The 27465-nt window shown below is 45.5% G+C and overlaps 1 protein-coding gene across 2 annotated transcripts in view; it reads right to left on the reverse strand.

Annotated features, from left to right (window-relative positions):
• The window catches only part of LOC135366914 (rap guanine nucleotide exchange factor 4-like), a 334286-nt gene that overhangs the window by 279442 nt on the left and 27379 nt on the right, over window positions 1–27465 (reverse strand). For both annotated transcript variants that reach the window (XM_064599902.1, XM_064599901.1), the window contains exon 2: window positions 18813–18877. The gene's annotated coding sequence lies outside the window, so the exon portion shown is untranslated. The remainder of the gene's footprint in view (window positions 1–18812; window positions 18878–27465) is intronic.

The raw sequence follows: 27465 nt of genomic DNA on the forward strand, positions 1-27465 counted from the left end.
CCAGCGATGATCCTATAAAGATGGCGCATCTAAACAAGCAGGACACAATGCTCATGAACTGCATGTGATTGTTGTTATGGTGTCTCTTTTCTGCTTTCTTTTTGTTCTTTTCTGTTTTCTTTTCCTGTTTTTTTTTTTTTTTTCGGGGAATAGCAAACCGGCTCTTTGCCTGGCTAACTTTTCCTTTCGTCTTTCTTAATAAATATATCTCCCACTCCTCCCAAAAAAAAAAACAGGCACCATCTTCTCTCTCTCTACGTCCTATACCTCACGACACAACTCGAACGTCTTTTATTATTTTCACCTCTCCCCTTCCTCCTTGTCCGTGTTTTTCCTCTTACACCTCGTGTGAATCACTCGGCCTCCACAAAGCCTCCAGGCGTTTCACTCCATCCACACTCCATTTTCGGAAATCTAAGGCTGCTTGCATTCACTGCATTTGGTGCCACCATTTCGGTTTCTTTCGCAGAACGGCTTAGAGAGGCACCATTTTGTGTTCCCTACATCGGAGACTCATTCCTTATTCTTGGAAGCTTACGGGCGCATTTTCCTATCAAATGGAGCTGCTCCTCCGTCAGAGTACATCTCCTCTTCACATCTGCTTCCGAATACACATGACTGGTTGGGAAGAGGATGAGAGGATACGACCCCCGATATGATGATGGTGATTTGAGTTTTTATGGCACGCGCATATAGTGAGCCATGACTGTGGTGACAAGCGATGTAACGAAGTAAAACTGAAATGATTATGTCGACATATGTTAGTATAGCGAGTGATGCCGGTAGTGCTCGGTGAGGCAGTGATGCTTAACCATCTAGACACTGCAAGGTGTTTGCTTACTGCACAACAAGAGCAGTAGATACGTGATGATGATGATGATGATGACGAGGACGATGACGATGACGATCCCGGTGTGCATGTGATTACGCATTGAACGTTTCTGGTCGCCGGTGACTACTAAGCTAAATGTCCGTTTCGTGGGACTCAAACTCATAACTCATAAACGGCATACTCATAAACGGTATACTTAATCCGTTATTCGTACTTGTGCTGCACTGACCGTTTATCTTTCTTTTCTTTTTTATCGTTTCTTTTGTCATGTTTATTTTGAGTTTCTTTTCCTTGCTTTATAATCGCAAGCCGGCATGCTTTCCTTTCTATTAAACATATACGCCCCTCCCCGTTATTCCTATAATACCCACGGCTAGCGCTGTACGCTCAGACGCCTTGTACAGCACGTCTGAAAGCCCAGGCGTGGACAACTGAGTTTGGGTTGAAGACAAAGGGACGAACAAACAAACGTATTTTTATCACATATTCCATCCCACACTTCACCTCATCTCACCTAGCTGTTTTTACTGTGTGGAGCGCCGACGTAAAGGCTGTTTTGCCTCAATGTTCATGTGTTTGCGGTAAAGCACGCTTTACAGGTGCGCTGCTCCGAACGACACGGCGTTGAAACGTGCGAAGTCTGCTAAGAAAGCGGCACGTAAGGTAATCCGGGCAACTCAGACAGTTGACGTAACTGTACTTCTTTCTCGTTATTGATCAACACGACATTACATAATACCATCGACATCAGCCTATACCAGCAGGAGAATGCTTGGGTGCGCAACGTGATCCACGTTTCGCAGTGCAAGCGAAAATTACGTAATATATGCCTCTGATTCTACATCACATTGCATTTTCCCATTAAAATCTTAAAAAAATCAACGACAAAAAAGGGCATCCAACATCTCGATGGCTACATGTACTGATTTACAATATCAGCGTAGAATTGAGGGGTAAACCTTCCCACAGCTCCCTGTCTCCATATCCGCAGCGCACTCTTAGCAAAAAAAAAGAAAAGAAAGAGAAAAACACACAGAAGAAGAAGAGCAATAATTTGTCCTTTTGGGGATCAGACACACTATCACAACCATTAGTCCTTTCCGTAACTGGATGCTGGGAAGTGTATGCGTAGTTTGGGGACTACTTGCAGTGCTGGGGAGTAAATTTCAGTCTAGGGTGCAACAGTCTAGGGGTGGGGAGCTGCAACTGCTCCCTTCTTTACTCCATTTTGACGTAGAATTTAACGATGTTCTAATTTTTTACGTGGCCGACCCTCAAGACATTCCATGTCCAGTTTTGGCGTCACAATTTTGGCGTCGCAACGCAGAGGTAAATTGATTAAAATGGTATAATTAATTTAATCATCTAGTCTCCACCATCAATTAATAGCAGGTAATAAAGTCCGTTTAATTTATTCGTTAGTAAAATCGACAAATTAAATTCAATGTCAGCAAAGTACATTCTACGCCCAAGATCCTCGACTCCAACGAAGAGACTCCCCTAAATTTTTCTTAGAGTAGGGATACATTATCCGGAACTACAAAACATGACTCCACTGGCTCGGGAAATGCGCGCCGTTCCGTCTGCTTTCTTGTCGCAACTGAAAGAGACGGAGCTGTCCCAAACGCTTTATGCTTCGCCGACCCTTGTCGAAAAGCGTCACTCAGAAGGCATCGCAAACGCTGACTGTTCTTAAAGAATAATATCGTGCGGACGTGTCTAGCCTCGCGAGAAGCGGCACTATCTTATTGACTGGCGTTCGCTCCTTTCCTACTTGCTATGCTGTCCTTCGCGTCATGGCTCTTTGCTGATCTTTTTTTTTTCAGCATTTTGATGACATCAAACAAGTAGGAAGAACGAATTGCAAAAGCAAAACAAAAAACACAATAGAAAAAATTTGAAGTGTAGTTTCAAGCACGAATAGCTTGTTTTAAATAAATGAAGATGCTCCTAACTGTTTAAGCCCTCTCGCTCTCTTTTATTTTATTATTTATTTATTTATTTGTTTTACTTTTGTTGAATCAGTCATAACTCATAAAATACCTAAGTAATTTTCGTTCTTCGTCATAAAATACCTAACACGTCGCAAATCTATCCGAGGCGATATAACTCGCGTTTCAATTAATTTTCATGAAACTTTCAACGAGGTTGGCACTTTTAAGTGCCGAGGTGACGATAGAGGTGATCCAGAAGACGAGAAGCGCCGAGGCTTCCGTAAAGAAACGCGGTATTCTGCTCGGTCGTCAAAAAATAATATCGTCCCTTGGTATCGCTGCCCTTTTGAACTAAGAGTCGAGCTCGATGCCATCAGCCGTTTCTTGTCGCTAGCGGAACATGTTGTAGACTCGAAGCGGTTCACAGAACACGGCAGTACTTGGCAGTACACAACACATTGTACCTTCCTCTGGACGCCCGTGAGATGCAACACCAGGTAGAAACAAAAATGCACAAACAGCAGCGAACGTAGCAATATAATAGCCGATAATTGCATCGAATTACCAAACGTTCCCCATACAGCGCAAACACTTAAATAATATAGCAGCCGATAATTACATCGAATTATCAAACGCTCTCCTAGTGCAAACACTTAAATGTGTCACAAAACTAGCACAGATCGGAGAAAGGTAAAAAAAAAAATCCAGCGAACAGGTAAGGAAATGTTAAGGGCACAGTCTAAGGACGACAGTCGCCGATATTTCGAACAGAGACTGTTCTTATCTGTTCGAAATATCGGCCGCTCTAGTCCTGAGGCTGTGCCTTAGCACAGACAACAGTGTCTGTGTCCTCTCTTCTGAAAGGTAAGGAATAGCTGCAGATCCCCCAAACGTCCCATATTTTTCTTTTCCTTTTTCTTAGCCGGATGACTGACCTAACCAAATACCCAAAACAAAAAGTGCTTTCATTCTCTTCTCAATTCCACTTCAGGATAACTGATGCGTTACGATTCACAAAATTTAACGTTGTTGCTCCCCAAGCAGCACATCATCTTGGCCCCATATTGGCAATACCTTCCCAATATTGGTCCAATACTGGGCCGGTATTGCAAATATTTGACCAATATTGAGCCACGATGTTGAGTTGCTTGGGGAACCAGCGGCAGGGCAGAGTGGGTTAATGCGTCCGTTCGTTGCACTCTAAGAAAAAAGGGTGTGAAAAGGTGGTAACTTCTCTAGTCACCACCTAGGTCAACATAGCGTCTGATAAAGGGTGTAAAAGGGTTGTAAAAGCAATTATCATATATCCAAATTGCTACAAAAAGGCGTACGCCCCTTATCGCTCACAGAATCAGAAGCGGTAACCCGATCATTCTTATGCAGCAGATAGAACTTTGCAACCTTTTCGGCACAACATATGCGGCAACTATCACCTCCTAAAAGGTGTAACTGCTCCACCCTTTTTTTCTAAGAGTGTAGCTCCAGCCAATGTCTTGCTGAGGACTGGGAGGTGGTGGGTTCGAATCCTACCACCGGCCGTGCTGTCTCAATGAGGTTTTCCCTGGATTTTCAGGCGGTACACTCTTAGAAATGAACTTCACCGCATAGCACGCTCCTAGCCAACCATCATTTCGAATGATATCGTTATCTGCTCTGATTTGTTGAAAACGGGAGGCGTACGCCTTTTTTGTGACACTTAGTTCATAATTGTCACAAAAAAGGCGTACGCCTCCCGTTTTCAGCAAATCAGAGCAGATAACGATATCATTCGAGATGATGGTTGGCTAGGAGCGTGCTATGCGGTGAAGTTCATTTTTAAGAGTGTACTTTCCAGAGAATATCGGCATAATTCGCCCTGAAGTCGGCCCAGGACACGTACTAAACCCCCCTGTCCCCTAGTCCTTCCTGCTTTCCTCTCTCCATCTGCCCCCATCTGTACGCCGCTCATAGCCATAGTTGCTTCGCGGCGCTGACACGGAACTTAAAAAAAAGTACCACTCATACGTACTACTAATCGATCCGTCAATAAGCTCTTAACATGTTACCAATTCCAGCATATTCCGATTATCTCTCGGTTATCTTCGTGTTTACAACCCCCCCCCCCCCCCCCACCTTTTCCGATACACAGCAACAACAAACAGATGATGGACGACGATTATATCGGGGATGTTTACAACAGACAACAACAACTTCATTTGATTTGTTTACAACAGACGATTTTCGTACCACCCAGCTTTCTGTATAATGAAACGCAAACAAACTTTTTTTTATTATTGATTGATTTTTAAAAGAAAAAAATGGAGATGTTAGTCTCGAGCCACGCGGGACTGGCTACTCCAGGACGCGTTATTAAGAAAGGGAAAGAAAGGGAAATTACACAGAACTCGACGCATTTCCAACGGAATGGAAACAGAATAAATCAGAACATCACCACCTACAGCTTGACACCAAAAGCGAAATTTCAATGCACAAAAACAAAGAGCGTCACAATCTCCGTCCTTTTTTTTTTTTTTTTTTTTTTATGTACCACCTCTCATAGCATTCTAGTCATAAAAACAGAGGATGTTTGTACAGACCATGTTGCGTGTGTATATTAAACTTGTGTGCTAATAACAGTGCTCAGTGTGGACTTGAACAGTATACTTTTACCTTACCAATTTTTATGGGATCGAAAGGAGGACGGCACCGAACAACGTGTACGCCACCTGCTTCCGATAGCAAACTTGGAACCGCGATGAGCGCAGATAGCGGATCAGGCAAAGTACACACCATCACGTCCATTAGCCCGAGAGTGTTCTTTTTTTTCAACAGGAACTTCTCAACGAGAGCTTGCTCAACGGAATTAATTCCGGGAAAGCTGGCAGCAAGTGAACTTCGGATTATACGCAATTAGCCGAGGATAAAGCCAGCCAATGTGGCAGGCATTGCTATTAAACCGTTGCAGCATGCTTTCGTTCTCGCTATCGTCCACCTCATCATCGTTCAACGTACTCGTATATGTGTGTCCTTCTCGCAACAAGTGTTAGGATATTCCGAGTGTTGCTGGTTGTCTTTCGGGCCAATGCATCCGGTGTATTAGAAAACTACTTGATTACCGATTAAGCTCGCAGAAGTAACTGTCTGTAATAAATCGGGTGATCCTGACCTGAAGTCGGCATGGGAATGAGGGACTGGTCGGCAAATTCACTCATCACACGTGCACCATTCACAATCACATTATGGAGAACGACGCTGCGATGTGATGTGACGGTGAAGATGATGTTGAATGATGGCCTACGATAGGACGTGATGTTGAATTTGAAGTCGAATGATCGCCTATGACGTTATGTGATGCTGAACTTGAAGTCCAATGACAGGATTTGAGGCTAGGCTCCAATGACAGACTTTGAAGTTGATGTCGAAAGAAGTGTTATGATGTTCACGTGATGTGATCTGGTGTGATGAGCTATGAGTAATGCTCACTATGACGTGATGCGGATTTTTTTTTAAGGTGCCAACGTATGTTCTACATGTAAAGCTACAGGTGTCCTTAGGTCCTCAGAGCTGTTCTGCTTTATGCTGATACAGTAGTTCATGATAATTCTGCTGATACTGTATCATGCTGTAATTATGTAATTATGCTGATACAGTAGTTCATTATAATTCGTGGTTTTACCTTTGCTAGATACTTATGATCGTGAACAAAGCCACAGCTCTTTGATTAAATTTGGTCATCTCATGGTTATTTAAATGCGCTATTCTTTTGTGCTGTTATTTCAACGTGCACTATAATCGACGCCTTGACGCTCTATGCATTCATTTTCGTTACAAAATTTTCTGTAACAACCGGAAGCATAACCAATCTTTCTAGAAAGAAACGTCACATTGCCTTAAATTCCGACACATATACTTACAAACAATTTTGTTTGTACATCAATACAACGTACAATACAACGTACGTACAAATTTTGTTAGTACCGACGTACAAACATTTAGCTCACTCATGACCCTAGTCGCTTCGCAGCGCCCACACGTAGTGGAAATATTTTGTCGTAGCAGCCGTCTAGTTTTTCTCTGACTTCGCTTTACTTTACTTTTGACTACCACTTTCTTCTTTCTTTTTTTTTTTTGCAAGGAAGGAACCTTCGGCCAGCGCGTCACAAACCATTCTTCTACAGCCTGGAACAAAAAAAAAAAAAGCGAAAGAACACTCAAACGGGTCTTCCTGAGACGTGTAATGTGATCCAAACCAAATTACGACACCTGCAATCACGCCACCTGGGGGAGCTGACACGTGTTTGCCTTAAAAAAATCACACGTGTGTGTGCTCACATAAAACCTGAGGCAACACGTGGCGACCAAGAGTGACCGCAAAGTAAAATAGAAACGAGAGTTCCATTTTCGCAACCGAGCGACAAGGCCCCCTTTCATACCCTCCGGTTGGGAGAACTGTACATAGGCGGTAGAGAACCCATAGTGTTTGCGAGGAATAAGCTATTGAATCCAATCGGAAACTAACACGTTCGTGTTATACCAGTGCGGGGGTGGAACTGGAGGACAAAATAATCAGATGCGATTCGTTGAAGGAGAGTCGGAAGGATATCATGCAGGTGGCGACGACTGCGAATTATTTGCTGGACTATATACGTTCTATACCTCACCGACATACTTTAGTATCTATTATATTTTTACGTGTAAAACTAACGGGTGTGACATCTTGGAACGAGATACTGCGTGTGTGTGATTTATTTTTACTTTAGACTTTTTTCGGTAAGGTGCTTGACACGGTTTTTCACTGCCAGCTAATGCGTTTCGATAGACCTCACCCACTGACCAGACACTGAAGCCTTCTGTTGTGCCTCATATGCCTCGGCAGCTTTTTGTCTGGGACCACCGCCATCTCTTGATGGAAACGGAAATAAATAAATAAATAAAAATAAATAAATATGGTATGTGAGGCACTTCTTCAAGTAATATATATATATATATATATATATGTCTGTAACTCAAACATCGCCATGCCAGTACTGGACAGCTGTTTCGGCCTTCTTGGACCTCATCAGCAGTACGCAGGCAGGCAACGTTTGAGTGGATGGCGTCAGAAGGTCACGTAACACGTGATTCCTTCCGTCAGGGTGAGATAACTCACTCACTGAAAGCCCAGTGCAAAGCCAGTGAAGTATGCTGGTAAAAAAAAATAGCCGGAGCTCTTTGGCTGCACGTATAGCATATGTCTGTAACTCAAACATCGCCATGCCAGTACTGGACAGCTGTTTCGGCCTTCTTGGACCTCATCAGCAGTACGCAGGCAGGCAACGTTTGAGTGGATGGCGTCAGAAGGTCACGTAACACGTGATTCCTTCCGTCAGGGTGAGATAACTCACTCACTGAAAGCCCAGTGCAAAGCCAGTGAAGTATGCTGGTAAAAAAAAAAATAGCCGGAGCTCTTTGGCTGCACGTATAGCATATGTCTGTAACTCAAACATCGCCATGCCAGTACTGGACAGCTGTTTCGGCCTTCTTGGACCTCATCAGCAGTACGCAGGCAGGCAACGTTTGAGTGGATGGCGTCAGAAGGTCACGTAACACGTGATTCCTTCCGTCAGGGTGAGATAACTCACTCACTGAAAGCCCAGTGCAAAGCCAGTGAAGTATGCTGGTAAAAAAAAAAAATAGCCGGAGCTCTTTGGCTGCACGTATAGCATATGTCTGTAACTCAAACATCGCCATGCCAGTACTGGACAGCTGTTTCGGCCTTCTTGGACCTCATCAGCAGTACGCAGGCAGGCAACGTTTGAGTGGATGGCGTCAGAAGGTCACGTAACACGTGATTCCTTCCGTCAGGGTGAGATAACTCACTCACTGAAAGCCCAGTGCAAAGCCAGTGAAGTATGCTGGTAAAAAAAAAAATAGCCGGAGCTCTTTGGCTGCACGTATAGCATATGTCTGTAACTCAAACATCGCCATGCCAGTACTGGACAGCTGTTTCGGCCTTCTTGGACCTCATCAGCAGTACGCAGGCAGGCAACGTTTGAGTGGATGGCGTCAGAAGGTCACGTAACACGTGATTCCTTCCGTCAGGGTGAGATAACTCACTCACTGAAAGCCCAGTGCAAAGCCAGTGAAGTATGCTGGTAAAAAAAAAAAATAGCCGGAGCTCTTTGGCTGCACGTATAGCATATGTCTGTAACTCAAACATCGCCATGCCAGTACTGGACAGCTGTTTCGGCCTTCTTGGACCTCATCAGCAGTACGCAGGCAGGCAACGTTTGAGTGGATGGCGTCAGAAGGTCACGTAACACGTGATTCCTTCCGTCAGGGTGAGATAACTCACTCACTGAAAGCCCAGTGCAAAGCCAGTGAAGTATGCTGGTAAAAAAAAAAATAGCCGGAGCTCTTTGGCTGCACGTATAGCATATGTCTGTAACTCAAACATCGCCATGCCAGTACTGGACAGCTGTTTCGGCCTTCTTGGACCTCATCAGCAGTACGCAGGCAGGCAACGTTTGAGTGGATGGCGTCAGAAGGTCACGTAACACGTGATTCCTTCCGTCAGGGTGAGATAACTCACTCACTGAAAGCCCAGTGCAAAGCCAGTGAAGTATGCTGGTAAAAAAAAAAATAGCCGGAGCTCTTTGGCTGCACGTATAGCATATGTCTGTAACTCAAACATCGCCATGCCAGTACTGGACAGCTGTTTCGGCCTTCTTGGACCTCATCAGCAGTACGCAGGCAGGCAACGTTTGAGTGGATGGCGTCAGAAGGTCACGTAACACGTGATTCCTTCCGTCAGGGTGAGATAACTCACTCACTGAAAGCCCAGTGCAAAGCCAGTGAAGTATGCTGGTAAAAAAAAAAATAGCCGGAGCTCTTTGGCTGCACGTATAGCATATGTCTGTAACTCAAACATCGCCATGCCAGTACTGGACAGCTGTTTCGGCCTTCTTGGACCTCATCAGCAGTACGCAGGCAGGCAACGTTTGAGTGGATGGCGTCAGAAGGTCACGTAACACGTGATTCCTTCCGTCAGGGTGAGATAACTCACTCACTGAAAGCCCAGTGCAAAGCCAGTGAAGTATGCTGGTAAAAAAAAAAAAATAGCCGGAGCTCTTTGGCTGCACGTATAGCATATGTCTGTAACTCAAACATCGCCATGCCAGTACTGGACAGCTGTTTCGGCCTTCTTGGACCTCATCAGCAGTACGCAGGCAGGCAACGTTTGAGTGGATGGCGTCAGAAGGTCACGTAACACGTGATTCCTTCCGTCAGGGTGAGATAACTCACTCACTGAAAGCCCAGTGCAAAGCCAGTGAAGTATGCTGGTAAAAAAAAAAAAATAGCCGGAGCTCTTTGGCTGCACGTATAGCATATGTCTGTAACTCAAACATCGCCATGCCAGTACTGGACAGCTGTTTCGGCCTTCTTGGACCTCATCAGCAGTACGCAGGCAGGCAACGTTTGAGTGGATGGCGTCAGAAGGTCACGTAACACGTGATTCCTTCCGTCAGGGTGAGATAACTCACTCACTGAAAGCCCAGTGCAAAGCCAGTGAAGTATGCTGGTAAAAAAAAAAAAATAGCCGGAGCTCTTTGGCTGCACGTATAGCATATGTCTGTAACTCAAACATCGCCATGCCAGTACTGGACAGCTGTTTCGGCCTTCTTGGACCTCATCAGCAGTACGCAGGCAGGCAACGTTTGAGTGGATGGCGTCAGAAGGTCACGTAACACGTGATTCCTTCCGTCAGGGTGAGATAACTCACTCACTGAAAGCCCAGTGCAAAGCCAGTGAAGTATGCTGGTAAAAAAAAAAAATAGCCGGAGCTCTTTGGCTGCACGTATAGCATATGTCTGTAACTCAAACATCGCCATGCCAGTACTGGACAGCTGTTTCGGCCTTCTTGGACCTCATCAGCAGTACGCAGGCAGGCAACGTTTGAGTGGATGGCGTCAGAAGGTCACGTAACACGTGATTCCTTCCGTCAGGGTGAGATAACTCACTCACTGAAAGCCCAGTGCAAAGCCAGTGAAGTATGCTGGTAAAAAAAAAAAATAGCCGGAGCTCTTTGGCTGCACGTATAGCATATGTCTGTAACTCAAACATCGCCATGCCAGTACTGGACAGCTGTTTCGGCCTTCTTGGACCTCATCAGCAGTACGCAGGCAGGCAACGTTTGAGTGGATGGCGTCAGAAGGTCACGTAACACGTGATTCCTTCCGTCAGGGTGAGATAACTCACTCACTGAAAGCCCAGTGCAAAGCCAGTGAAGTATGCTGGTAAAAAAAAAAATAGCCGGAGCTCTTTGGCTGCACGTATAGCATATGTCTGTAACTCAAACATCGCCATGCCAGTACTGGACAGCTGTTTCGGCCTTCTTGGACCTCATCAGCAGTACGCAGGCAGGCAACGTTTGAGTGGATGGCGTCAGAAGGTCACGTAACACGTGATTCCTTCCGTCAGGGTGAGATAACTCACTCACTGAAAGCCCAGTGCAAAGCCAGTGAAGTATGCTGGTAAAAAAAAAAATAGCCGGAGCTCTTTGGCTGCACGTATAGCATATGTCTGTAACTCAAACATCGCCATGCCAGTACTGGACAGCTGTTTCGGCCTTCTTGGACCTCATCAGCAGTACGCAGGCAGGCAACGTTTGAGTGGATGGCGTCAGAAGGTCACGTAACACGTGATTCCTTCCGTCAGGGTGAGATAACTCACTCACTGAAAGCCCAGTGCAAAGCCAGTGAAGTATGCTGGTAAAAAAAAAAATAGCCGGAGCTCTTTGGCTGCACGTATAGCATATGTCTGTAACTCAAACATCGCCATGCCAGTACTGGACAGCTGTTTCGGCCTTCTTGGACCTCATCAGCAGTACGCAGGCAGGCAACGTTTGAGTGGATGGCGTCAGAAGGTCACGTAACACGTGATTCCTTCCGTCAGGGTGAGATAACTCACTCACTGAAAGCCCAGTGCAAAGCCAGTGAAGTATGCTGGTAAAAAAAAAAATAGCCGGAGCTCTTTGGCTGCACGTATAGCATATGTCTGTAACTCAAACATCGCCATGCCAGTACTGGACAGCTGTTTCGGCCTTCTTGGACCTCATCAGCAGTACGCAGGCAGGCAACGTTTGAGTGGATGGCGTCAGAAGGTCACGTAACACGTGATTCCTTCCGTCAGGGTGAGATAACTCACTCACTGAAAGCCCAGTGCAAAGCCAGTGAAGTATGCTGGTAAAAAAAAAAATAGCCGGAGCTCTTTGGCTGCACGTATAGCATATGTCTGTAACTCAAACATCGCCATGCCAGTACTGGACAGCTGTTTCGGCCTTCTTGGACCTCATCAGCAGTACGCAGGCAGGCAACGTTTGAGTGGATGGCGTCAGAAGGTCACGTAACACGTGATTCCTTCCGTCAGGGTGAGATAACTCACTCACTGAAAGCCCAGTGCAAAGCCAGTGAAGTATGCTGGTAAAAAAAAAAAAAAATAGCCGGAGCTCTTTGGCTGCACGTATAGCATATGTCTGTAACTCAAACATCGCCATGCCAGTACTGGACAGCTGTTTCGGCCTTCTTGGACCTCATCAGCAGTACGCAGGCAGGCAACGTTTGAGTGGATGGCGTCAGAAGGTCACGTAACACGTGATTCCTTCCGTCAGGGTGAGATAACTCACTCACTGAAAGCCCAGTGCAAAGCCAGTGAAGTATGCTGGTAAAAAAAAAAAAAATAGCCGGAGCTCTTTGGCTGCACGTATAGCATATGTCTGTAACTCAAACATCGCCATGCCAGTACTGGACAGCTGTTTCGGCCTTCTTGGACCTCATCAGCAGTACGCAGGCAGGCAACGTTTGAGTGGATGGCGTCAGAAGGTCACGTAACACGTGATTCCTTCCGTCAGGGTGAGATAACTCACTCACTGAAAGCCCAGTGCAAAGCCAGTGAAGTATGCTGGTAAAAAAAAAAATAGCCGGAGCTCTTTGGCTGCACGTATAGCATATGTCTGTAACTCAAACATCGCCATGCCAGTACTGGACAGCTGTTTCGGCCTTCTTGGACCTCATCAGCAGTACGCAGGCAGGCAACGTTTGAGTGGATGGCGTCAGAAGGTCACGTAACACGTGATTCCTTCCGTCAGGGTGAGATAACTCACTCACTGAAAGCCCAGTGCAAAGCCAGTGAAGTATGCTGGTAAAAAAAAAAAAAAATAGCCGGAGCTCTTTGGCTGCACGTATAGCATATGTCTGTAACTCAAACATCGCCATGCCAGTACTGGACAGCTGTTTCGGCCTTCTTGGACCTCATCAGCAGTACGCAGGCAGGCAACGTTTGAGTGGATGGCGTCAGAAGGTCACGTAACACGTGATTCCTTCCGTCAGGGTGAGATAACTCACTCACTGAAAGCCCAGTGCAAAGCCAGTGAAGTATGCTGGTAAAAAAAAATATATATATATATATATATATATATATATATAGGTCAAAGAGATAGATATATCAGACGGCTACGAAGTTAAATAAAGGTAAAATAATAAGACGTGGACGACAGATTACAGGAAAGTTAACAAAAACCTAATTTATTTAATTAATATATATATATATCCGGGACCTTTTCTACCTCGACCATGGCTTCTACCGACGACGTCCAACCCAGGTGCTTGCGGCGGATGGCCTTCACCCAAACTTCGAAGGAGTGCGGATGATGAGCCGCCACCTCCAGGACCTGATCCCACACCTGCTTCGACAACTTCCACCACGCGGAGCTGACGCCCCGGTCATCCCGGATCCAGTGTGGCCCACCCCACAAGAGGCAGCCATGCTGCGACGAAGACACTCCGAACGGACATCGAGGGCACGTAAACAGGACTGACTAACCGCCGGTGAGCGTACCTTTTCTAATCCAAATGAGCCATGCCCGAGTACAAAAGCATTTTTCAAAATCCGACAATTAAACGACAAATATATACGCTACAATTCCCACCGTACCGCACTGCAAGTCTATAGCGATCATAACAAAATTCCTAAAGGACTCGCGATTAAGCTCCAGCCAACCTTCCCTCTGAACCACACCCTTCAAAAGAAATGGAATGAAACCCTTAGCAACGCCTCTACTGCATTACTGGAAGTTCTAATAGCCCACTGTGAGGAAACAACTGCAGAAATATCTCAGCAAGCTAAAACTATCCGCGATACTGTGACCCTTACGGACGCGCATGAGTCAGAATTGGCACAGTTCACTAGGAACTTGGAAGAAACTGTGAATAACACCAAACGTAAAAAAATGACAAGGGACCAGATAGATCCTGACCTTATGTCTAAATATAACGCAAATCTCGCAGGTAGTAGTAACATAATTACTCCCTCGTTAGATTCCCAAGGTGAAGTCGAACACTGTGACAATCAAAATCCTAACGCTCATGACAACACAACCAATACGTCACCTCAAAATGTTGTTAATTTGTCGTCCCACCCCCTCAGCGATTCTGAACTATCACTTCTTAGCCGTGGGCTTTCATTCTGCCCAAATAATAACAAGGTAGACGAATACCAACTCCATCTCGATTTAGATAATTTTGCCCGACGTATGCGTCTGAAAGAGTATTTTCATGATAAGCCTGATACAACACCCAAACCTTTCAAGCCACCGTGTGAATTTACGCCAGAGCCCAATCGCGAAAAAGCTCTTGATATATATATAAAAGCAGTTCAAAAAGATATAATTACTTCATATAATCCCTCTTCCCGCAAAACCAAACCAAATTTGAGTCAAGCCGAGCAAAGTAGTCTGTCGCATCTTAAAAAATCGAAAAACCTAATAATCAAAAGGGCAGATAAAGGTGGTGCAATTGTCGTAATGAATATGCAGGATTATATCGATGAGGGACTGCGACAATTGGCTTGTGCCACGTTTTACAAAACTTTAGACACTGATCCCACGGAACAGATTGTTTCAGATATCACAAAACATCTAAAGGCATTAAAGGCCGCAAAGAAGATCGATTCGGCGGTATATGAATACCTTCTTCCCCGTAACTCAAAGCCAGGTAGATTCTACATGCTCCCAAAGATTCATAAACCGGGGAACCCCGGACGTCCAATCGTCTCCTGCAATGGGACAGCCACTGAAAAACTCTCTAGTTTCGTAGATCATCTTCTTAAAGACATACCCCCGCGACTACCATCGTACATCAAGGATACCAATCACTTCCTGCAAATACTAAATCAATGTCAGCCACCCCCATCTAGTCTCTTAGTTACGTTAGATGTTTCTTCCCTGTATACCAATATTCCCCACGATGATGGCATAGCTGCAGCCGAGGCGGCTTTTTCAAAGTACTCTGATTCTTCTTGTGATCCATCTGTCGTATCTACTCTACTAGAACTGATCCTAAAGAACAACAACTTTGAATTTAACGATGGCCACTATTTACAAGTCAACGGCACCGCTATGGGCACTAAAATGGCACCAAACTATGCAAATCTATTCATGGGTTCACTAGAAGAAGCATTCTTGAGCACGCGTGAGGAGAAACCCACTTTATACAAGCGCTACCTTGATGACATATTTATGATCTGGCCACATTCGGAAGACAGCCTATTGGAATTTATACGCGATTTCAATGAGTTCCATACTTCTATTAACTTCACTCACACCTATTCTGCCGTCACTGTTAGCTTTCTTGATGTTCAAATTAAGCTAACCAATGGAGTTTTAACGTCTGATCTGTTCCGTAAACCCACAGACTCTCAGCAGTACTTGTCATTCCATAGTTGTCATCCTCGCCACACGAAACTGGCCATTCCCTATAGTCAAGCCCTTCGGTATAGGAGAATCTGCTCGAATGACGACGATCTGGACAGAAATTTAGAACAGCTGCAACAAACCTTTGTCGGTCGTCAATATCCACCCGATCTAGTTCAAGATGCTCTCAACAGAGCTCGCAAGGCAAACCGTCTAAGCTTACTGGAGACAAGACAAAACAAATCAGAAAGTAATGCCGTGAACTTAACTGTAACATTCGCCGGAAATATCCCAAACATTAACAACATACTTAGCCGCCACCACAGTATCCTTCTCCAGTCAGAACGCACGAAAAACATATTTCCTAATCCACCACGTGTCGCTTACAGACGTACACGTAACTTACAAGATAGCTTGGTCCGCTCTAAAGTAGGCGAACCCACTAGCCCTCCGGCGGGCTGTCATCCATGTAATGGCAAGAGATGCCAGATTTGCAAGTTAATGCAGACCGCACAAACGGTCAGAAGTACGAATTCCAACTTTACCGTCAAGATCAACGCAGACGTAGACTGTAACTCATGCAACGTTATCTATCTAATCCAATGCAACACATGCCGGGCCCAATACGTGGGTCAGACAAAAACTTCTTTCCGAATTAGATTCAACAATCACCGATCGGATGTTACCAAGAAACCTAATCTCCCAGTCTCACGCCATTTCAAACAACCAGAACATTCAATCAACGAAGCCTCAGTTTTTATTCTCCAGTCGAACTTTACCTCCGACCGCTCCCGGGAACAACGGGAATCTTACCTAATTTACAAATTCCGATCGGCCATTAACGAGGACCCTGGCATGCTGTCAACAATAAGAAGTCTAACAACCTAGATAAGACCCTGTTGCCTTTTTTCGTTTCAGCCAGATCAAGGTCCCCACTGACCCACAAGGACGATGACCCCACTCCTGGACCTGACACAGAAACGCTTTGGAATTTCCCCAATTGACAACCGCCAGGTGGCGGGAATTTCCCCCAACCGACCACGTCATTCTCAAGCCCCTTATCAGCCTCGTGGCCACATTTAGCTCTTTTGTCCCGAAGAAGGCGGAGCTTCCGCCGTAACGTAGACATCCTCCCTAACTTTTATGATTTTTAAGTTTTAATAAACCCCTTTTTTGTTACTTCCCCTACTTTCGTCTTCTGTCTCCCATTTATTTCAACTATAATTACGTAGCCGTCCGATCCAACTCCAACTTTTCAAGATATATATATATATATATATATATAATGAGCGAACGGAAACATAGGTCATCGGCGCTTGAAGTTATATTTTCTCATTCTAAACACCATCGCAGGAGCTCACAAAACAAACAGAACAAAAAGGTAAGCGAAAAGATACCACAACAGACACTCAACGAGGAGAAAGTCCATAATCTGTTTCCATACCGCTATATGGAAAACAGACCTCACTTGTCACGATCGCGTTTCACCACATATCACACTATTCCATGCGGTAACAACAATATAACAGGTGTCCAAGCTCGCCAGTACCGGTACTGTTATTCCAGAGCGACGTGCCGTGGAGTACAAAGAGTAGCCGTAAAGTCGGACTACAGCGGAGGGCACTTAATTACCGAACGCCTGAGTGTCGGAGAGTTTGACCCTACATGTAGTAGCGTGGAGCTCATCGTCGCAGACGCTGGTTCCATCGATCAGGAATGATAAATGGAATGACACGTCGAAGCCCACAGCGGAAGTGACACGTCAATGTATAACGCCAAAGTGACGGGGTCTATCGATTGGGCTCTATGTCGCCTACATGGGATTCGCTGTGAACAGAGCAATCCCGGCATGGTGCCACTCATCTAAAGGCCTACACCTCAGTGTCAAGTGGATGGTGATCAATCTAATCGTCAATTCTAATTGATAACGTCGATTTAAATTGCTAGAATCGATTCTTGATATGTTAAACGTGGATAAAAATGGAAACCTTTCTAGTTCATTTCCTTTCATAGCCGATCCGTTCACAACAACAAAAGTGCATGACTTGCATTAGCATAAATATGAATATTCGAGTACCGCAGTGCCTTTGGGAAAAGAATATGAATGTCAGCCAATCTGCCGCAAGATTAGTGTACCGCTAATTTAACCGCACGGTATGCTCTCCGCACAGCAATGAATAAAACGGGCTAACGACGCGTAGAACAGAAAGCTCAATCAGCAAGGTGTAGGTAATTCAATTTGTGTAGGTAAATGAAGATTGGGAGGTTCGGGCGTAAACTTGTCAGTAGCTTGCTATTTATTTATTTATTTGTTCAGGAGAATCGATTGTATGTGACGTCTGTCTACAAAAAAGCGCAAATATAAAAGTTTGCGTTGAAAAGCCAGTTCAAATCAACCTTTACCTTAACTTTGCACCTGTGTTCGGATCATTTTCAAGCCTGTGGTCCTCTCTCGCGTTAGCACAACACGTTTGAGAGACCACTCTTCAGATTAAATGAAGTGAGCTTTTCTGACAAAAATCAATACAATTTCAATTGATATAAACGGCTTCGTGTACTCGCTGATACAGCCTTTTCACTATACTTCGTTTACCCTTCGCAAATATGTTTTACCTGTATATTATTTAAGCCGACGACAAAAAAACAGTGCAACAAAAAATTGCTCTTCTACCTCAACATCTCGCACGACCATGCGAATGAAGCATCGTATTATTTCTGCATATCTTCGCGAGATAGAGACAAAGACTCTGCTCCCTCCTCTCCCACCTTCCTTCCTCTCTCTCCTTTTCTGTTGATGAGGTTAGACTATGATAGTTCCGTTTCGACGTACAGCTGACAAGAAAGAAAAAAACGAAAAGAAACATCGGGAAATTCCCAATTCCACCAGAAGAGCCACTATACTTGTGTTTTTCTGTCTGTCTGGCATGGGCTTCACTCTTGTCGCTGACAGTTGAATTTTTTATCTGCTAGACTGCAGCTCGCACTCGTTAAGGGATAAATACCCGCTGACAGGCGTCGTATAATGTTGTTCGCAACTTTCACGCTCGGGTGCGTCATAAGTTCTCCACAAGATGTGTAGTGATGATATGTAAAATGTATAGGAACGCCTTTACCAGGGCACCTACTGTGCATCTGCTTCAATCGATTACACACATATGAGCATTTCACATACCTGCATCCCTAAGACGCGGAGGAATTACGAAAGTCGACCACTGCAAGACAGCAACCAGCTCTTGCACATATCCTGTACAACACCGAGCTGGCTGTTATTCGCCAGTAACCTTTCTCTCGCAATATATCATCGCTTCAAGTTCTTCATGTAACACAGCTGATTACTCACCCAAGTCTGACGGGGAAAGGCAATTTCGTCCCGAAGCCACTGCACCGCCTCTACGAGTCACCCAACTGGAAGGCAGAAAAGACCCATCAAGAAAGTGATCAACCAGCTTCTGTTAAGCCTCTTCGGCGTTATGGATAAGTGACAATGGCTGGGGAAAATGGTGGGATGTGCCAGGAGCGCAAACAGGCAAGGAAACATATAGCTGTGCATGGCGAGCACGATACAAATGAAGATGACGCGGTTCAGATGCGTACTCACTGATTGGTTGATTTTATACATTGACCGAAACAAAATGTATGATTGATTATATACACTGACCTGAACAAAATGTAAAAAACCCATCAACGTGGGACTGCGGACTAGTCACCTGTTATGCAGGCCTGAGACTGACTCCCCCTCCCCCCGAGCCACTGTCGAAACATTGCACTATAACCGCCACCAAAAATTACGCGCAGTAGTTACACGCTGTGATCACCATGTTTAGCTACACGCGTCTTGGAGGAGTCCTGACTGGGTCGCGACTAACCTCTCCATATTTTTTCTTTCATATCCAATCCAATCCAGCTACACGCACACATGAATGGCAATTTATCTTTGTATCATAAATGATCTGCACTTCAAATCTCTGTAAAGAAACCTTAACTTAAAAGGAAACAAGAAAAAAACGCCTCCGTGTTAGATGCTCAAATTTTCCGGGCCTGATCTTCGTGCGCTCACACTCCCTCTTTCGGTGCCATTGTGTAGTTTCTTCCCTTCTTCTACATGCTCTCTCCTTGTCCCTCCACAACTGCTACCGACTGACCTACACGGCTGTCGACGCTGGCTGCCGTGCCCCATGGAGCTACCCCTTTAAAAGAAGCGAAAGAGCTAAGCGTTAATTAGAAAAAAAAAAAAAAACTTATAGTATTCTGACTTTCAAAGTGAATATTTCTCTCTCCTTACGCGCTTCCGGGACCCCTCTCGTCCCCGGGCCACGGCCCCTTCTGGGAAACGCGATCGTGGCATCTGCCCATCTCCCAGCCTCCTCGAAACGGCTCTGACGAGGTCGGTTCAGATGAATTGCGGAGAAAATGAAGCAGCAGGCGATGTAGTGAACTGAAGAGGAAATGGGCCACGACATGCACGCTACTTTGCGTGGGTCGAGAGCACGCTTTCCTTTGTAAACAGAATTATCTTTCTTTTTTGCAAAGGAAAGTAGAGTTTCCTTCCCTTACTTTGGACGAGGTAAATTGGACGAAAATTGGTAGGTCTCTCTCAACCTGTAGTTTTCGTGTGCAGAGGTAATGCTGTTGTCGTGACGAGGGAGTCGTCTTGCTTTGTTCTACTTACGTTTAGAAATATCCCGCTCTGTTCGCTTGCAACGGATAACCTGATGAAAGAAACTCTGAGAAACAAGGGAAAGTTTCACTCTATCCGCGTCTTATACCTGTTTACTGCTCTTTTTGCTTCCACGTTGCACATAAACATGCACGCTTCCGTAGGTGCCTCGCCTTGCATAAATTTCGTTATGTCCATCGCTTAACAGATTATGCGCGTTATACTGTGCTCGAATGTACTCTGCAAAAGGTCTACACTCTTAAAAGTGAACTTCACCGCATAGCACGCTCCTAGCCAACCATCGTCTCGAATGACATCGTTCTCGCCCGTGATTTGTTGAAAACGGGAGGTGTACGCCTTTTTTGTGACACTTATGCAGTTCATAATTGTCAAAAAAATGGCGTACGCCTCCCGTTTCCAGCAAATCAGGGGAGAGAACGATGTCATTCGAGGTTATGGTTGGCTAAGAGCGTGCTATGCGGTGAAGCCGTCTTCATTCCTTCATCTGTTATCACATTATCTCATCTCATCCTGGCTACAGTCGTGACGCAGCCCACATCCGTGAGGCCAACAACGGCAAGCCGGCTTACCACCACCACCACCACCACCATCATTTTTAAGAGTGTAGGTGCTCGAAACGCTTTATAGCATACAGGATACGCGTTGCACACAAATATGACCGTGGCTGTACCCGCATCATGCAGAGCAAAACACGATACGTCAGAAGAAAGCACGGATGTAACGGCGTCTGAAGTATGCCGATATGTGTTAACATGTATGCACATACGTATAAGTAAGACTGAAATAACCTATACGGTTTTGCCAAGGTATGCAAGCATTATTACAATGCAAGACAGCAATGAGTACATTAGATGAGAGTGGCATGAGTACCACTGTACTACACTGTAGTAATGCGACGCCGTTCATGTCGCCCGCGGTATCCCTTTTACGTATTCAGCGCAGATAGGACACCGCGATGACTGCCGAATGATTTCTCGGAGTCTCGATTTTGCGCGGAAGCGTTTGCAAAACCATAGCACGTCCAGCGGGCAGAGCACGCTCTTCTTGGACCGTCTATTTTAGCGTCTATTAGCGCAGGATCGGGGGCAGCGCAAAGCACCCCTTGAGAAGAGGGGGGGGGGGGTATATGTTTATTAAGAAAAAAAAAGAAAGGAAAAGTTAGCCAGGCAAAGAGCCGGCTTGCTATTCCAAAAAAGAAAAAAAAACATGAAAAGAAAAAGAAAGGAAAGAAAGAAAGAAGAAAAGAGACACTAGCACGACGGTCACATGCAGTTCACGAGTCCTGAGACTCGGAGAAAACCGAGGAGAGCGGCAGTGACAGCCCACTGGTTGGGGTGCAAGACGGGGCCAAGGAGAGCGGCCAACAAAATGTCGTTACAGCCAATCTGGAGCAGACAGCAACGAAGGGTGTTCCTATGGTGAAGGTGCTGCTGACAATGCAGGAGCTGGTGTGGGGTGTCAGCTTCCACGCCGCAGACATTGCAGTTTGGTGAATTTAGCAGACCCATTTTAAAGAGAAGTGAGGGTGTACGGGCAACATTGAGTCGTAGGCGGTAGGCTTGAGAAGAGGTTGTGCCATGTGCCATAGCGCTATGCTATAGCGGCTATACTCCAAACGAGCAGGAGCTACATCTGGCGCCTGGCCACGCCTGCAATGTGATCCAGAAAGTACGTATCGTGCACACAAGTGCACGACCTATAGGTCGTGCACCAATGTCCAGGGTGATCACTATCCAACCCAATCCAATATGCAAGAGGAGTTTGACGACAAAACCGGGAGCAAGTGTTATCGAAGACAGGATGCCTGTCCCCGCGTACATTCTTTTTCGTCCTCAGTTTAAATATCTGGAACTCATTTTCTTTGGGCTATCTATAGCCACTGTTATTTAATGGCTTGCAAAGCAGGCGGAAGGGATGCCTGTTCTTCCCTGCACGACGGCGGCTCGATGACTGGAATGAGAACATTTTAGAAAACTGTGACGCATCGAACTTGAGACTTCTTTCACGGTCAAACCCTTCTGATTCTTTGCACCCGGAAGTCTTCATCCCAAGTGGGCACACCTCGGGTTAAGAACACTGCTTCCAGTGCACCTCATCACACCACGTGGTCCGGTACTCTCTCGCCTTTAATAATAATACGTGGAGTAACTTGGCCAATAATCCTGGTGGTTACCGTGGTATAGGGAGCACCCCAATGAAGACTACTGAGGGACGCTCGGATGTTTTCTGTGGCGGGTAGTTGTCCTGGACTACCCACTGCCAGAGCAAGAGGGTTAGCACTCCTCTCTCTTTCCTGTGCCACCATCATCTCTCCCCTCCCTCTTTCACCCTCCCCTCTTCTCCCTCCCCTGGATCACCGAGCCGCCACTACTGAGCTGGCTGACCGCACCTTCCCTCTACATAACCCCCCTGCCCCTCCACTTTAATAATAGATGGACACAGACTTCACGCGATGCGGCGACGGCACCGGACACGATGTGCCCACGCTTGTTTCAAAATGAAAACACATTATGGAAGGCAGCCAGTCTTCATTCTTTAATGCGGCCTCGCCTCAAACGAAGCGATGAACGAAAAGGCCGCAGGTGTCGTTTAAACTGTGACACTGTTGCCAACGATACACGCATATATTGTCGCTCCACGTACTCAAGATTAAATTGGCAGCGTATCCTGTTGTGTAATGTATTGACAAGAAAGCGTGGTTCGAGCCTCGTCTTCTTTTTTTCTTTTTTTGCCTCCTTCGGAAGCACCTGGTTGCATTGTGACACCATGTGACGGCCTGAACATCTAGGACCGCAATATCCTTCCCTTATATCTTACTTTAAACGACAAGTCTCCTCAAAGAAATACGAAGCAAAGATCAGGAGAAACGCTGCGAAGGGTTCCTTATGAAATTTCATCGATGATTTCGCCGTGTCACCGACGCAAGTGGTAAAAAACAAAAAAGAAATAAAGAGAGAGAGAGAGAAACGAAGAAGCTGCAGAGGCGGGTCAAGCTGCTGTTCTTTAGAGTCCTTAGATTTGACTACGGATTGGAATGGATTTGGTTTGAGTTAATTGTGGTCTTCAGGGGTGAAACGAAGACTGGAGTGGCGTTGAAGAAAACAAGCAGCTAGAAAATCGGCACACCACAAGGTTCCGTGGCACGGTGGTTAGGGTGATCGCTTTTCACGGCGAGACCGGGATGTGTTGGTGGTGGTGGTGGTAAACCGGGATGTGACGCAGGTTCGAACCCCGCCGCAACGGCTGTGTTGTCTGGGGTTTTTCCTGGGGTTTCCGACAAACTTTTCAGACGAATGTCGGTACAGTTCCCCCTGAAGTCGGCCCAGGACGCATACTAACCCCCCTGTCACCCACTCCTTCCTGCTGTCCTCTCTCTCCACCTGCCCACGTCTGCACGCCGCTCATAGCCACAGTTGCTTCGCGGTGCTAACAGGGACTACATTAATAAAGAAATGTCTTTCCAGAGTAGCTTTCCAATGTGACTCGGAGAGCGGAGAACAGGAAAGTGTATGTACTGTTGCTAGGAGACAGACGCTAGAGGTTATGGCGACAAGATGACGAAGTTCTGCGGTTCTTTCGCAATGTTTACTCTCGGCATTTAAATTTTATTATCGAGGCATTGAGAAACGTTGATTTGTAACGTGAAATAAATAGAATCTTTTAAGCCTGGAGTGGCACCTTAAAGAGTGTAGTTGTGCTTGTTGTTTACATGGCAATGCCTATTCTTTACAAGACGATATTACGTGCAGTTGAAATATTAAAAAAAATCGTCACACGAACGAAATGAAGGGAACTAACACAACTCCTAACTCGCAACTTCAATGTTGATTGACTGAAAATGTGGTTTTAAAACCTATATATATAAAAAAAGTGAAGATAACCTATGCCTGTGACGGTGCATACCACACCGTGCCGTCCTCTAGACATTGCAATTCCTGCAATAGCGATATGCAAAGCCTCAAAAATTTCGCTCGAAGCCTGATGTTTGAAAGGGGCCAGAACAGAAGAATAGACGGATTTTAAAAAGATGCGCGCGGCGCAAAGCAGCATGGGAACTTTGAGGGACACTGCTCTGTCGTCTGCATCGGTTATGGTTTACTCTGGCTAACGCTGCTGCTGCGCACACCGGGAATGTTGTTGTTCTTCCTCTACCTCCGCCTCTGGCCGTTATATATATAACGTTCCATTCCCACGTTACGTTCCTAGTGCGTTTGTTGCGTTAAAGGGAGCCAGCCAATATGGCTGGTCTTCCACGATGATGCCAATACATATAACGTTCCTTCCCGCGTTTCCCACGCCGTAGTGAAAACTGGAATGACTCAGAAGGACCTGATGCGGGTAATCAAATGCTCTATCACGGCCAAGAACAGTCCGGTGGTGCCTGCTCCTGCATAAGGATCGCAGGAAATGCTTGTTAGTACGCTTGGGCTGTTCCGGAGTAAATTAAACATTCATGAACCGGGGATTCGCCACTCTTCTTCGTTAACGCATTCCTCTCGGTTAGCAGAAGAAGGACGGGGGAGAAGAGAGGGTTTTGTGTTTGGTAGGAGTCATGGACGGATGGGGAGAGAATAGCAGGAAGGAGTGGGGGGCCGGGGGAGGGGGAGGATTAGTACGCGTCCTGGGACTACTTCAAGGGGAACTGTGCCGTACATTCGTCTGGAAAGTATGTCAGAAAACCCAGGGAAAACCTCAGACAACACTGCCGGTGGTAGGATTCGAATCCCTTCCCACGACCTTGGCTACCACCAACCCTTTTCATAAAGGCCTTTTCGGGCTTTATGGTGCCGCATTATTATTATTATTATTCCTGTGCTAGTATTATATTGTTGTATTATTAGTTGTGTTTAACTCCCTGCCACCCGAATCTTTAACCCTCGCGTCATTACACAGTGTAAAAAAAAGAAAAAAAGAAAAAACGTTACAGTCCATTTTTGTCTGACGGTGCACAGATCGTTTTCCTGGGAGTTTGTTCAGTGTCAATTTTGTGATTTGGGTGTGTTAGCTTGATGAGTGTTGTTTGTTGTTGTTTATTAGTCCGGTATTATAAATGCTTTTTCATTATAGCAGTAATCTCATAATTTGATTGAATCCTACGTCTTCTTGTACTTCATCATCATCATCCTCACTGTCGTTGTCGTCTTCTTCTGCTTCTTGTAACACTACATGTGAGCTTGTTTGCGACCGCGTCACAAAATCTTTTGTATGTAGCATGACGCACCAGGCAAGGTTGGAAAGTGCGAGGGTAAAAGACGCCTCTTAAAAATGAACTTGCCCCTTGCCAACCATCACCTCGAATGATATCGTTATCTGCACTGATTTGTAGAAAACGGGAGGCGTACGCCTTTTTTGTGACGATTATGAACAGCATAAGTGTCACACGAAAGACGTACGCCTCCCATTTTCAACAAATCAGGGTAGATAACATTATCATTAGAGATTATGGTTGGCTAGGAGCGTGCTATGCTATGAAGTTCTATGAACTATGAAGTTCATTTCTAAAAGTGTACCTTTGATTGCACACATAGAGTTATATTTTACAATCACAGCACAGGAAGAACGTGCGGCATCAAATAGCTCCATCTCATAGCTCATCTTATAGCTAATCTTTGATCAAAGAGCTGTTTGGTAATCTATGATACTCGAAGAATCGGCGCGCGGCAAAACTTTCTTCGTTCACCTTCGTTCATGCATCCAAATCAATTCAATCAATCTTTCCACTCATTTCGCATATTTAAATTTCTTTTTTTCGTTTTATCCTCTCTCTGAAAACAATACCCCCATGTTAATGGTGTACCATCGTACTTCCATTTAAAACAACGACGATTCAGGCATCATATAAAGCAAAGACGTCCACTGTCCACACAAAACAAGTTCAAGCCGCACACTGTCCCCCCCCCCCCCCCACACACACACACACTCGAGAGAATTGCCCGATTTTCAAAATGTCGAGCCGGATTCTTTTTCTTTTCTTCCTTTCTTTTTAGTAAAAAGCAAGCCCTTTCGTTCAGTTCTTCGTCTGCGAGGTTCCTCATCAGCTATTCCTTATCCGAGCAGATATAATCCATATTTTTCCCCAATGACCCGGACTGATAAATCGATCCGCCAGTCGCACATAACCCCGTTGCACATTCCATATGAGATCCGCACCCCGATTAAGACAAACGTGCCCGCCAAGGAACATGAGCAAGAAGAAAATAGCAACGTGCTGACAAATGAGCTGGTTGTTCCGCGTGGTCGATCGCTGCATGTCGAGCGCTCCCTCGGGAGAAGCACAATGTTGTCGTCAGACAGGGTAGCTTCGCGTCAACACTGACGGTAAACAAGCGTTACATACAAGGGCCGACGGCGGTTATTACTGCCACCTACAGAAGGCACGGTCCTTTAGGGCGCCGCGCTCCTCGTGATAACCGAGTGAACGGAGATGATCGCGCCGCCGCTATAAATTCTTGATGACCCCCGGAATCGCACGAAGAGACAATTTACGATTCATTTTTTATTGATGTACCGCGACTTCTCCGTATAGGTGTATGTATATGTTTGCTCTCAGCTAAAGTACAAGGCAAACCGAGATGGCACGTCCATCGATAGGATGTCGTGGGATGTTGGGATTGAAATCTGCGCCGATTGGTCAGCGCAGCGAAGCAACTGTGGCTATGAGGGGGGGGATATGTTTATTAAGAAAAAAGAAAGGAAAGGTCAGCCAGACGGAGGTCGGCTTCCTACAAAAAAAATGGAAAACGGGGGAAGAAAAGAAAAGGAGAAGAAGAGAAAGGAAATAAGAAAAAAGAAGGAAAGGAGAAGAAAAAAGGAGGAAAGGGGAAAGAAAAGAAAAGGAAAAGAAGAAAAGAAAAAGAAAAGACAAAGAAGAAAATGAGGCTATGAGGGCAAGAGAGAACTGATGTTCTGAGGCAGGAACAACACAGAAAGGAACAACAACAACAACTTTATTTTCGGTCTTGGAGAGTGGGGAGTTTCATCGCAACAGGCGATACTCTACCCCAGTGCTTGGTGGAATGGGGGGAATAAAATAACGAGCCCCTTTACAATAACGATCGAAGTCCGATGGTGTCCAGAAATGTCAGAAGAGCTTTGAGCGCAGAGCGGACAAACACATACAAAGCGTCAAAATGCACGATGAAGAAATGAACGATGAAAGATGAAAGTCACTGAAAAGGTTAGCCAGCTGTAGGACTCGAACCCACATCTTCTGGATTACCGATTCCAATTACTACCAATTGAGCTAAGCTAACACGCCTTCTCAACGACTTCCAAGGGTGCGTCATCTGAAGGGACAAACCAGCCACTCTCTCTC

The sequence above is a fragment of the Ornithodoros turicata genome, chromosome 8 (genome assembly GCF_037126465.1).
Source record: "Ornithodoros turicata isolate Travis chromosome 8, ASM3712646v1, whole genome shotgun sequence".
Taxonomy (NCBI): Eukaryota; Metazoa; Arthropoda; class Arachnida; order Ixodida; family Argasidae; genus Ornithodoros; species Ornithodoros turicata.